A 12,029-nucleotide genomic window follows, 5' to 3' on the forward strand; every position below is an offset into this window, starting at 1 on the left:
CTCCTAATGCCCACTAGACTCTCGGTTGCCTACACCAAGAAAAGAAGGAAGATTCAAGCACAATATAATCTCAAAATAATGCCTGTGATTTACCGCATAAGGCAGGCCCGAGACAGACCGGAAGCGTCCCGTTCCAAGGCCATGGGGGAGTATTTTTGCAAATGCAGATACAAAACATGACGAACATACACATATTAAACCACAGCTTTCTCTTCACTCCTCCGAGGAGAATTACCTATCAGCTGAACAGAAAATTGGCAAAATTCGTCTCTTGCAGAGATTTCAATTAAAATGATATAATTATCTCAAAGTTTTCTGGGAGAAGATTTGTTTTTCTTTCGAATGCAACATCTTATCCTATTTTTAATTGGGCTATATTTTACTCTGTCCTCCCATAAAACTACAGAACTATTAAATTAGTAGACATTCCCTTCGTGGGATATGTCTACTTTCTACTTCAAGAGGAGGCCTTTCAGGCCAATGTTCTTTGGCCTGAGTTACAGAGCAACGATGTTTCCTATATGGTTATTCTACGGCAGATCAGGCTTATATTCTCTAATACTCTAGGGAGAAATCATCAAGGATATTTGAAAATGCCATCGGCCTTCCCTCCACTTTCGAATCTACAGCCAGGAATTGGTTGTGGCCTAAGCTAAATGAAGTAGACATTAAATCATGATTAGTAATATTTAATCAGGAACCGAAAGAGTCTTGGTTGGTAGGAGTGGAGCAACAAGTAAAAATTAGGGAACTAGTCTGGTCCCTCTTTGTGTTAGTTTATTTCTTCCCCTCTAAAACAAAAAGATCACGAAAATGTAATGGATCGGATTCTAAAATGTGTCAGGTACAATATATGTGTGAGCATTGCCGAGACATTTCTGGGAAAATAAACAATACCCAATGAAGGGTGTGGCCAAAACACCTACCGCTCACCCGATATTCACGTACTCTCACATTTGTCAGCCTCCTCGTTGTTGATGGGATGATGTGACTGGTTCTGGCCAACAGGCAGAAAAGGTGTCACCCCTGGGTCACGCCATTTACGACCTCGGGTACCAACTCTGCACTTCTTTCTTCCCATACTTTGGTGACCCGAAGGCCATGTGCTAAGATCGCAACATTGCCCATGGAAGCGGCTTGTATCACGGAATCTCTCCATGAAAGACAACTGGTCTGGAGCGTTGCCCAACCCAAGGTGGAATTCAGGTAAATGTGAAGTAAGTCTTTGTTGTATTCAACTACAGAGATTTGGGGGTTTGGGTTTTCCCATAGCGTATATGTATACAGTGATACAAAAGGAAACTTTCCTCAAGAGACACTCCCAAACGGATCAATGAAATATCAAAGGGTTCATAAATAGACCCGTGTCTACTTACAAGTTTAGTATATGACAATGAGGTCTTAAATCAGTGAGGAAATACGGATTATTGGTACATGTCTAAGTTAACAAATGAACCCCAAACCTAGTGTTCCAAAACAACAGTAATCATTTATTGTCTCCCACAGATTCAGTGGGTCAGGAATTCTGACAGAATGGCATGGCGATAGCTCGTCTCCACACCCTGCACAGTGTTTAGAGCCTCAGCTGAGGCAGCTCAAAGGCTGAGGGCCAGATTTTCCTGAGGGTTCATTCACTCACGTGTCTGAGGCTGATGCTGGCTGTTGGCTTGAGGCTTAGTTGGGACCGGCAGCTGGAACACCCACGTGTGGCCTCTCTGCATGGCCTGGACAGCCTCACAACATGGTGGCTGGGTTTTAAGGGTGAATGTAAGCAAAAAAAAAAAAAAAAAAGGGCTGTGCTCCCTATGGCGACCTGAGCCTTCGCAGTCACACAGCATCACTTTTGCCACATCCTACTGATTGAGGCAGTTACAATGGTTCACCCAGGTTTAAGGGAGAGAATACAGACACCGCCTTTCAGTGGAGAAGTGTCCATGTCGTATTATAAGAAGGGCATGAAGGATGGGAAAAAAATATATATATACATGGACTTACCATCTCTGAAAAATACAATCTGTCACAGTGAAAATGAGTAATGTGTTTGTTAAGGAACCAATACTACTTTGGGACAAGCTGATTTTTGCCCTCCTACTATGGAGATGAGAATAACAGACATTTTCTTACACACAGATATGGTTTGGACAGATTACTGAAACTCTAGCTAATAATTACATGAAGGAAGAGAGGCAGCCGATAAGCTTTTCTAAAATTAAAGATGTTTTGGTAGACCTTCCTCGAATTACAAACTAGTATATAGGTTAAATGTCTGTATGCGTTATTTTATGTAGTTATCTTGTACGTTTGGAAATAATTGGGGTCATTTACTGAGATATCTTTAATGTTCAGAGCCTTGAAAAATTCCAGACCAAAGATATTTTTGCTGCTGCATATGAAATAGAGTTTGGGCTTCTATTTCCTATGTGTCTATGTACTGTAGTAAATGAAAAACAATTTTCTAGGAGGATCTTGGCCTGGCCCATGGTGTGCCCCTGTCTCACCTTAAAGCAGAGGTAATATGGCTCCCTATTCAGTCATATACCCTTATTAAGTGATTCCCAGCTTTTTGCAAATGGATGTCAACCCTACTCCTGGGTGATTGACCGTCTGCAAAAGTATTCCAACGTACAAAGGCTGACTGTCAGAACTTATCAGAGCGCAATCTCAAACCCTCTGTTGCTCTATTTTTCATTGAATGTTTGTCTGAAATAAAAAGAAAATGTCTGGGGAAGATTACTTGAGGGATAGAGAATTCTCCCTGTTCATATAGAATCATACAGAATCCCCCCCCCCCCCCCCCCCCCCCGTTCATTACTCTGCTCAGATCCCCGGGATCCCTTATAACAGTGTGTCCCCCCTCCCCCAACTTCTGGTGGGTGTAGGACAGTTCCTTTGCCCCGGGTCAAGACAGACTCTGAGTTGTAATTTCTCCTCCAGAGCCCCCTGTAGGATCAGGTTCAGGTTGGGACGTCACTCGACCTCACACCCTTCCTCAGCTTCTTCCCCTTCTTCCCTCTTGTCTTCCCCGACGCCCTTGCCAGTTTCTCCTGGGAACACGTTTTAAAGAAATCAAATTTTGAGGGCACAAATGTGAGCCCTCACGTTAGGGAAGGTCTGCTTCTGGAGAACAAGACATAAGTGCTCTCCATTTCCTTAGATATTCTACTGTGGGGAATACGTTTAGGAATTCCCTGAGTTTGCGCCGATGGGTTAACAAGGCATAAAGACATAGAAAGTCACAGGATGAACGCATCCAAGATTAGGTAAACAAGATTAGGTAAACAGGGCAAAGGCATAGGAATAGGAAATCTCAGGATGAAAGCATCCAAGATGAGGTAAACAGGATTAGGTATTCAGGGCGGAAGCATCTCCCAACTTAGTACAATAGCAGAAAGCCGCTTTCACAGGAAGGAAGGACAAAAACAGGAACACAGAGGGCTACAGTCCACGGCAGGGCAAAGTTGCCCAGAGCAGAGCTAATTAGCAAAAGAAATGTGCCTTGTTGACCCTGAGGTAGCATGCTCTGCCTTTCTCGTCCCCTAGGCAAGTTTAGACAAACAGATGTGGTGTCTCATGTCTGCTGTAAACAGCCATCCTCCCGGTGCCAGGATTTTGTTTTGTATCGACCCAAACCCCTGACACCGCGTATCTTCAAAACCCCCTTTCCCCCACACCCGTGAGTTAATGATCACGATTTCATTGTCGCCTTGTGCACGTCCATCATGCTTGCCGGCCCTCCGATCCTAATAAAAACGGAGCAAGGACCCTTACCTGGGGCTCTTGTCTCCTCCTGGACATCAGCCTCTCTTGCATTTTAATCCCGCGTCCGCGCTCTTGCTGGACAAGAGAGAACTCCAGACCCAGAGTCTATGACAGATGGTGACGCCGGCGGGATTGGAACCCAAAGCACTACAGGCCGACATGGCCAGGAGGCGGTGCGACTCAAGGACTGCAGGACGCCGTGGAGCGACTAAAGAGCTCCAAGAAAAAGGCACCAGATTACAATCTGTTCCTGACGAGGTAAGAGATAAGCGAAACTATACTAGGATTCGCTGCCGCGGAACTTTGGAGAGATTTATCATGGGAGACTCCCTATCCCCCAAACAGGAACGACACATTCGTACTTTACAGTCATCGGAAAAGGTGGCCAACATTATCCTCAATCAGAAAGCACTCCTTACATTATGAATGAGTACCCAGCAACACTGCCCTTGGTTCCCCAAACAGGGAACTTGTGATCTTGATGTTTGGGAACAAGTAGGGAAAACATCTAAAGCTGGGCATTCTGAGGGGGCTAATGTCGCCCCTGAGGTCGTCCTCACTTGGTCCCTTGTCCACACTGCCCCTCTCCCCTTGAGTTCAGAGGATGTATATAAAGATGTAAAATTACCCAAAAGAAGAGGAAAACCCTGAGCTTTTTGTAGTCAGCCTGTGCCTTCGGTGCCTTTACAGCCCGCACCTCCCCCTCCCTCAAAAAGATGGGCCGATATTGAGCCTCTAAAAACCTCACGGACCGGTTCCGATAAGGTCCTTACCCCAATGCAAAAGTACGTGAAGGAAGCTCATAAGGCCGGTAAATTCCAGCGGTTTCCCGTTGTCAGGCAAAGTAGGCAATATGTCCATGAAGGCCTGCTCTTTCCAATAGTAAAGGAATGGCAAGAATCAGTTCAGCTGTATGCCCAGCACAGCCCTTGTGCAATCGGCATTTTAGAAAATACTTGTGGCACTCATTCCATGTGGGCCTGGGACTGGGGCTCCCTTACGAACATCGTTTTGACCCCGGCCCAACACGCTATCTATGCCCAAGAGTTTCGGGCTGCTTGCGTGGCTTGTGCTAAGCAACACTTTGACGCTGCTGTTCCGGCGTCTTTTGAACGACTGTCCAGCACAGGGCAATATTCCCAACCAAGGCAGCGAGCCCAGCTTCCAATCATTGACAATAAAACAATGCACGGAAATAGTGCAGTGGGTCTTCCACAGGCCATCCCTAATACAGGCACTCTAACTTTCTCACTGTTTCTCCCGATACACTCTGGTTACTCTAACCGTATGTGGGGGCTTCTCCCTCATTCATTTCCCGGCTTAAGAACGATGATGATTAGCGCCAACTGTCTCTGGCTAAGGGTCTACCTCGGGATGGAGATTTTAAGGAATATTCTCAAGCAGCTGCCGAAACTCCTTTTGTCTCGGGGAACTTCCCTGTCTTCTCTGGCCCGATACGGACTGCCCAGATCCCACTAGTGGAAAACCAAATAATACAAAACACAACCAAAATCGCTATCTTGCTCATCTCTCTGAGCCGACAGGCTTTAGGACCACGTGAACTCTTTCTCTGCCCTCTGCGCCTTTATCTGCCTTCAGGCCTCTTGGTGGCGGCACCTCACCTTTTCTGCCTTCCCTTCCTCCCCACCTGTCAGAAAGCAAAAAACACCCCCTAAGACTTATGCCGCCTGCTTCAGATTTCCTCGCTGTTTCCACCAGAAAAAAATTGACAGTGGTAAACTTTTTTTTTTTTTCCAAAAAAAAAATTTTTAAGTTTCTTTATTATTGACAGAGACAGAGTGTGAGCATGCGCTGGGAGGGGCCGAGAGAGAGAGAGAGAGAGAGAGAGAGAGAGAGAGAGACACAGAATCCGAATCCGAAGCAGGCTCCAGGCTCCAAGCTGTCAGCCCAGAGCCCGACGCGGGGCTCGAACTCACGGACCGTGAGTGAGATCCTGACCCCGGCCGAGGTCGGACGCTCAACCGACTGAGCCACCCAGGCGCCCCAACAGTGGTAAACTTTTAAGGGGACACAGCTGAAATCTAATTAAGGTAGACATGTCTTTTGAATTATTAAAATTAAATAATAAAACTTCATTCTACTAAGGTTTACTAGAGGTCCAATAAACTCATGTTATCTCTGTTCCAATTTGTCAGCAAGAGGACGACTTAAAGGAATGGTGAGCTTTGTCCATCTCATAGTTTTCAGGCGTAATTTTAAAATAGCTTTCAGGGTCTTTGGTAACCTAAAACTTGCACGTTTTGCTTAAATGACACATTGAATTAAGTTCGTCGGACATTTAGGCCTCTTCCAAATCAAACTGGATGCTGCAGCTTTGCTTGCTAAACATAGGTTTATGCTTCTGACTTCTTATGGCAAAAAACCCACAAAAACTAAATATTTAAACCCATTAAAAAAAAAAAAAAACCATGCTCTATGCTTAATGGATTCATAAGTCTGCCACCTAAAAAATTTCTGGTGTAACAGACAGTTCACAATTGCTTGCTACTTAGTTTTCAAAGGAGACTAAGGCTTCTAAAAGTTAACATTCTGCTAAATGTAATTAAGGCTAATGGAAATAAGTAACTTCGTCTATAAAAAAGTAAGAGAGAGGCGCCTGGGTGGCGCAGTCGGTTAAGCGTCCGACTTCAGCCAGGTCACGATCTCGCGGTCCGTGAGTTCGAGCCCCGCGTCGGGCTCTGGGCTGATGGCTCAGAGCCTGGAGCCTGTTTCCGATTCTGTGTCTCCCTCTCTCTCTGCCCCTCCCCCGTTCATGCTCTGTCTCTCTCTGTCCCAAAAATAAATAAACGTTGAAAAAAAAAAAAAGTAAGAGATACGTAAGAAAGATACAAAAAATGAAAATACATTTTTGTTACAGGTAATAAATAAATAAGTAAATAAATACACACATATATTTATAAATAAATAAATACACACATATATTAAAAATAAATATACGCATATATTTATGTATGAACATATACATATATTTATTAATTATAAATAAATATAATTTCACCAAAAGGGTAAAACAACAGGACACGATGCCCTTTTTAAGTTGTTTTACTTAAGCCTTGGTTGGAATTGCCCATTGCTTATAATCCACAAGGCCAAGCAATTGTAAAATGAGCACATAATACGCTCCAAAACATGTTAAAAAAAACAAAAAGGGGGAGATACCCCTGACTGTCTGCATGACGACCTCAGCTCCTTCTGAATTGTGCTATGATTACTCTTCAGTTTTTAAATCTTTTTTTTTTTTCAACGTTTTTATTTATTTTTGGGACAGAGAGAGACAGAGCATGAACGGGGGAGGGGCAGAGAGAGAGGGAGACACAGAATCGGAAACAGGCTCCAGGCTCTGAGCCATCAGCCCAGAGCCCGACGCGGGGCTCGAACTCACGGACCGCGAGATCACGGACCGCGAGATCGTGACCTGGCTGAAGTCGGACGCTTGACCAACTGCGCCACCCAGGCGCCCCTTAAGTTTTTAAATCTTAATCCTCAAGGACTACCTGCCGCTGAGTGACATTCTTCAAAATCAGATAAACCCTCTCCAGTTAGGACGCTATACAAAATCCCTGAATGGGGGTCCACACAGACTGGGCCCACAAAACATCACACCCGGGGTCGAGAATATGCTTGTGTTCTTTCAGATTCCAGACCTTTGTGGATTCCCTCTCAGTTGGGGAAGCCGTACCATGGCATGGTGGAGACCCCCAGGATATATATCTTCCAATGAACCAGGACATCCAGAGAATGACTCTGAACGAGTAGCTCCCACCCCCACCCCCTTTTTCAAGATGGAGGATGCCTCTTCATGGACTCCTCGTCCTGAAACCACTCCACAGACCATCAGCCTCCAAACCATCCAAAAGCAAAAGAAGGACCAGGAGCTGGTCATGACGGTCCTCAAACACAAGACTGGAAGAACCAAGAAAAACAAAAAGGGGCAACTGTGGGGAATAAGCTTAGGAATTCTCTGAGTTTGCACCGATGGGTTAACAAGACATAAAGACATAGAAAGTCACAGGATGAACGCATCCAAGATTAGGTAAACAAGATTAGGTAAACAGGGCAAAGGCTCCCAGTATAGGACAAAGGCATAGGAATAGGAAATCTCAGGATGAAAGCATCCAAGATGAGGTAAACAAGATTAGGTATTCAGGGCGGAAGCATCTCCCAACTTAGTACAATTTGCTTAGTACAAAAGCAGAAAGCTTTCACAGGAAGGAAGGACAAAAACAGGAACACAGAGGGCTACAGTCCACGGCAGGGCAAAGTTGCCCAGAGCAGAGCTAATTAGCAAAAGAAATGTGCCTTGTTGACCCTGAGGTAGCATGCTCTGCCTTTCTCGTCCCCTAGGCAAGTTTAGACAAACAGATGTGGTGTCTCATGTCTGCTGTAAACAGCCATCCTCCCGGTGCCAGGATTTTGTTTTGTATCGACCCAAACCCCTGACACCGCGTATCTTCAAAACCCCCTTTCCCCCACACCCGTGAGTTAATGATCACGATTTCATTGTCGCCTTGTGCACGTCCATCATGCTTGCCGGCCCTCCGATCCTAATAAAAACGGAGCAAGGACCCTTACCTGGGGCTCTTGTCTCCTCCTGGACATCAGCCTCTCTTGCATTTTAATCCCGCGTCCGCGCTCTTGCTGGACAAGAGAGAACTCCAGACCCAGAGTCTACGACATTCTACTAGCTTTCTGTGAATTAGGGTGACTCACTAGAGAGTAGGATACATGGTGTAGTTCTTTTTGTTTTTTTCTTTAATTTAAATTCAAGTTAGTTAACATGTAGTGTGGTATTGGTTTTAGGAGTAGAATTTAGTGGTTCATCACATATAACACCCACTGCTCATCCCAACAAGTGCCCTCCTTAATGCCCATCACACATTTAGCTCATCCCCTCACCCAGCACCTCTCCAGCAACTCTCAGTTTGTTCTCCGTATTTAAGAGTCTCTTATGGGTTAGTTCTAACGGATCAGAATCTAGACACCAAGGAGATCCCTAGGAGATCTGTGTGTACATTAATGTTCCAGAAACACTTTCCTGAGAAAGTGCTTTATGAACTGGTTCAAGAAGAAGTAAGACACTGGAATAGACCAGAAATAGAAATGAAATAGACTGGAGTAGACCAGAAATAGACCGTGGAAGAAATCACAAACCTTGTCAAAAATGAATTATTGAGTTATTTTCATTTTTATAATATTCCAATGCTATTTAAATAATTCCAAAGTAGAGAAAGCAATGGAAAGTTTCCAACTCATTTTACGAAGCTAGCAAAACCACGATGTTAAAACCTGATAAAGATTAAACACTCAGAGACAAAGCTTATTAAATAGTCCAGCAAATATGTAGAAACAAAAATCCTAAACATTGCATTCATTAACCGAATCCAGCGTGAAAAGAAAAGAATAGTACACCACAATAGAAACAAATTTATACTAGGAATGCAAGGGTTATTTAATATTTAAAAGTCGATTCACATAATTTATCACATCAAGGGAGAAGAGAAAAAAATTCAACAGACATCCCAAATTAATTAATCAGTGATAAAATTAAATACCATGCATTACAAATATGTGTAGTAAACTGGGACTAGAAGAAAATTTTGCCAACATGATAAATAGCATATTTTGCAAACCAATGATTTACGTCATTCTGACAGGCCTTTCAATTGAAGAGAGGAATAATATAAGGATGCTTCACATCATCACTATTCTTTTTCATTTGTTGTAAGTTCCAAACCACATAAGGAAACAAGAAAAGAAATAGGAGGCATAAACACTGGAGAGAGAATAGAAGTAATGCCATTTTGAATTTTTTTCTTGAAACTTCAAGAAAATCATCCACGAAAAGGTTGTCACTACTAGGAAGTGGTGGGCACTAACACAAATTTACAAGTATCGATAACTTTCACATATTATAAAATATACATTATTTCATTCACAAAATGAACAAAAAATATAACCTATTTACAAATGATCTTAACAAGAAATGTGCAACACTGTGTAAAGAAAACAGGGGCGCCTGGGTGGCTCAGTCGGTTGGGGGTCCAACTTCGGCTCCGGTCATGATCTCAGTCTGTGAGTTTGAGCCCCACGTCAGGCTCTGTGCGGACAGCTCAGAGCTTGGAGCCTGCTTGGGATTCTCTCTCTCCCTCTCTCCCTGTCCCTCCCCTGCTCATGCTCTCCCTCTCTCAAAAATAAATAAAATAAACTTTCGTAAAATAAAAAAGAAAAGAAACCAAAAATGGACTTAAAAGAAGATTTTAGAATACAATGCAGAAGCACCCTGTATTTCTGGATAGGAAAACCCATTATTACTAAAGTGTTAATTCTTCCCAGTTTGCTTTACAAATGTGATACATTTCTAATCTAATCCAACACCAACTTCACATTCTTGCAACTTGACCAAAGGCTTTTCAAGTTTATCCAGAAGGATAAACAGGCAAGAATAACCAAGAAAGTTTTTTAAAGAAAAATGAGAAGGGACTTGAAGCCAAATGTTGAAATATATTATAAAGCCGCAATAATTTGAACAATGTGGTGTGGATGCAGGACTAGCCAAACAATTCAAGGTAACACAAATAGAAAGTCCAGAACAGACACGGGAATGTTTAAGAATTTAGCATATGATAGCTGTCTCATTTAAAAACCATATTTTTATAGAACTTGACTAAATATTTGTGGAAAAATTCATTTAACTTCATTACATTCCAGAATAGATTTCAGCTGGGCTAAAAAAAAATGTAAATTTTTAGGGGGAAAAAAAAGCACGAACTGTTCCAGAAGAGAATATAGATACACATTTATGTAATTCTGGAGTGCAGTAGGCTTTTCAAATCATAACACTGAAAGCAACATCACAAGAAGAAAGCACTGGTACGTTTCACTCGATAAAAATATTAACACATAAGAGCAACAACAATACATATTATGAACTCAAGCCTAGTGTGCTCCTCTGGTGGAAGAGCACAAACAAAATTGGGAAAACATCGTGACTACATATGAAGCAGAAAAATAAAAAGATACACCATAAAGAGCTTTCACAAGTCAGAGAAAAAAATAATGTTGGAATTAGCAAAGGCCAGGAAAATGTAATTCACCGAATCGCAGAGCCAGTCACTTTATTTTTAGCAAAAGTGTAGCTTCTTTAACAACAGAGTGCAAATCAAAATAACCACAAGGTATACATCACCTTTTGTGTAGTCAACTGACAAGGCTGAAATAAAATTACGACACACTAAGTTTGGGGAAGTGTGCCACCTCTGGTACTCCCAAATACAGCTGGCAAGAGTGTAAATTTTATAACATTCTGTGTAGAAAAGTGATCAGATATACATATACATATATATATGTATATATACACGTATATATATACACACATATATATATGTATATACACACACATATATATATACATATATGTGTGTATACATACATATATATATATATATATATATATATATATGCATATATATATACGTGTATATATATGGACCATTGGGCTTCTGGGAATTTGTCCTTAAGGAAATAATTATACATTTCTCCAATGATTTATCTGTAAGTACATCCACAGCCTCATTTCTTATAATGGCCAATCTTGGAAACCAACTCACTATTCTCTAATAAAGGATTGGCTCAATAAATAAATGCCTTTATCTAATGAAATACCTAGAAGTCATTAAATGTATTTTTTAAAGAATATTTAATGACATGGGAAAATGTGCATGATATATAGTTTAATTAAAAACAGATTGAAAAATAACATGCAGTTTGAACTTTTTGTTAAAAATTACATTCATGCAGAATATAAGACAGGAAAAGCACATACCGGAATGTTAACAATGCTTTTTTCCTAGATGCTGGGATTTCAGATGAGTTATAACATCTTTTTTTTTTTGGCTTACCTGTCGGTTTCACATTTTCTTCAGCGAGCACGCACTCTTCTATAATCAGAAATTGTCAATACATTAAAATTAAGTCAAAAATACTTTTAAGAAGTCAAAAAAGAGATACAAGCAGTCTCGTGGACCTCTTGGTGTGTCTGATGGAAAAATCTGTTGTCAGTATGTGTTTGTCATGACAGGCAGTGCCTCCTTCAGGGGAACACCCTGGAGAGATTCTTATCCATCCTTGACAAGAACAACCAATGACAGTTGCTCTTGTCCCGAGCAGTTGACCTGTTTTTATCTGATGGACCCTATGAACCATGTAAACCAGAAAGCTTGGAGACAACCTATGCTCACCTCTGTAAACAA

At 42.0% G+C, this 12,029-nt stretch overlaps 1 protein-coding gene across 1 annotated transcript in view; it reads right to left on the reverse strand.

Annotated features, from left to right (window-relative positions):
* LOC123594622 (norrin cystine knot growth factor NDP) overlaps positions 1-11,808 on the reverse strand; it is a 54,724-nt gene extending 42,916 nt beyond the window's left edge. The window contains exon 1 of the mRNA XM_045471468.1: positions 11,679-11,808. The gene's annotated coding sequence lies outside the window, so the exon portion shown is untranslated. The remainder of the gene's footprint in view (positions 1-11,678) is intronic.
* Positions 11,809-12,029: the final 221 nt, after the last annotated feature.

This window comes from Leopardus geoffroyi, chromosome X (genome assembly GCF_018350155.1).
Source record: "Leopardus geoffroyi isolate Oge1 chromosome X, O.geoffroyi_Oge1_pat1.0, whole genome shotgun sequence".
In the NCBI taxonomy this organism is placed as follows: domain Eukaryota; kingdom Metazoa; phylum Chordata; class Mammalia; order Carnivora; family Felidae; genus Leopardus; species Leopardus geoffroyi.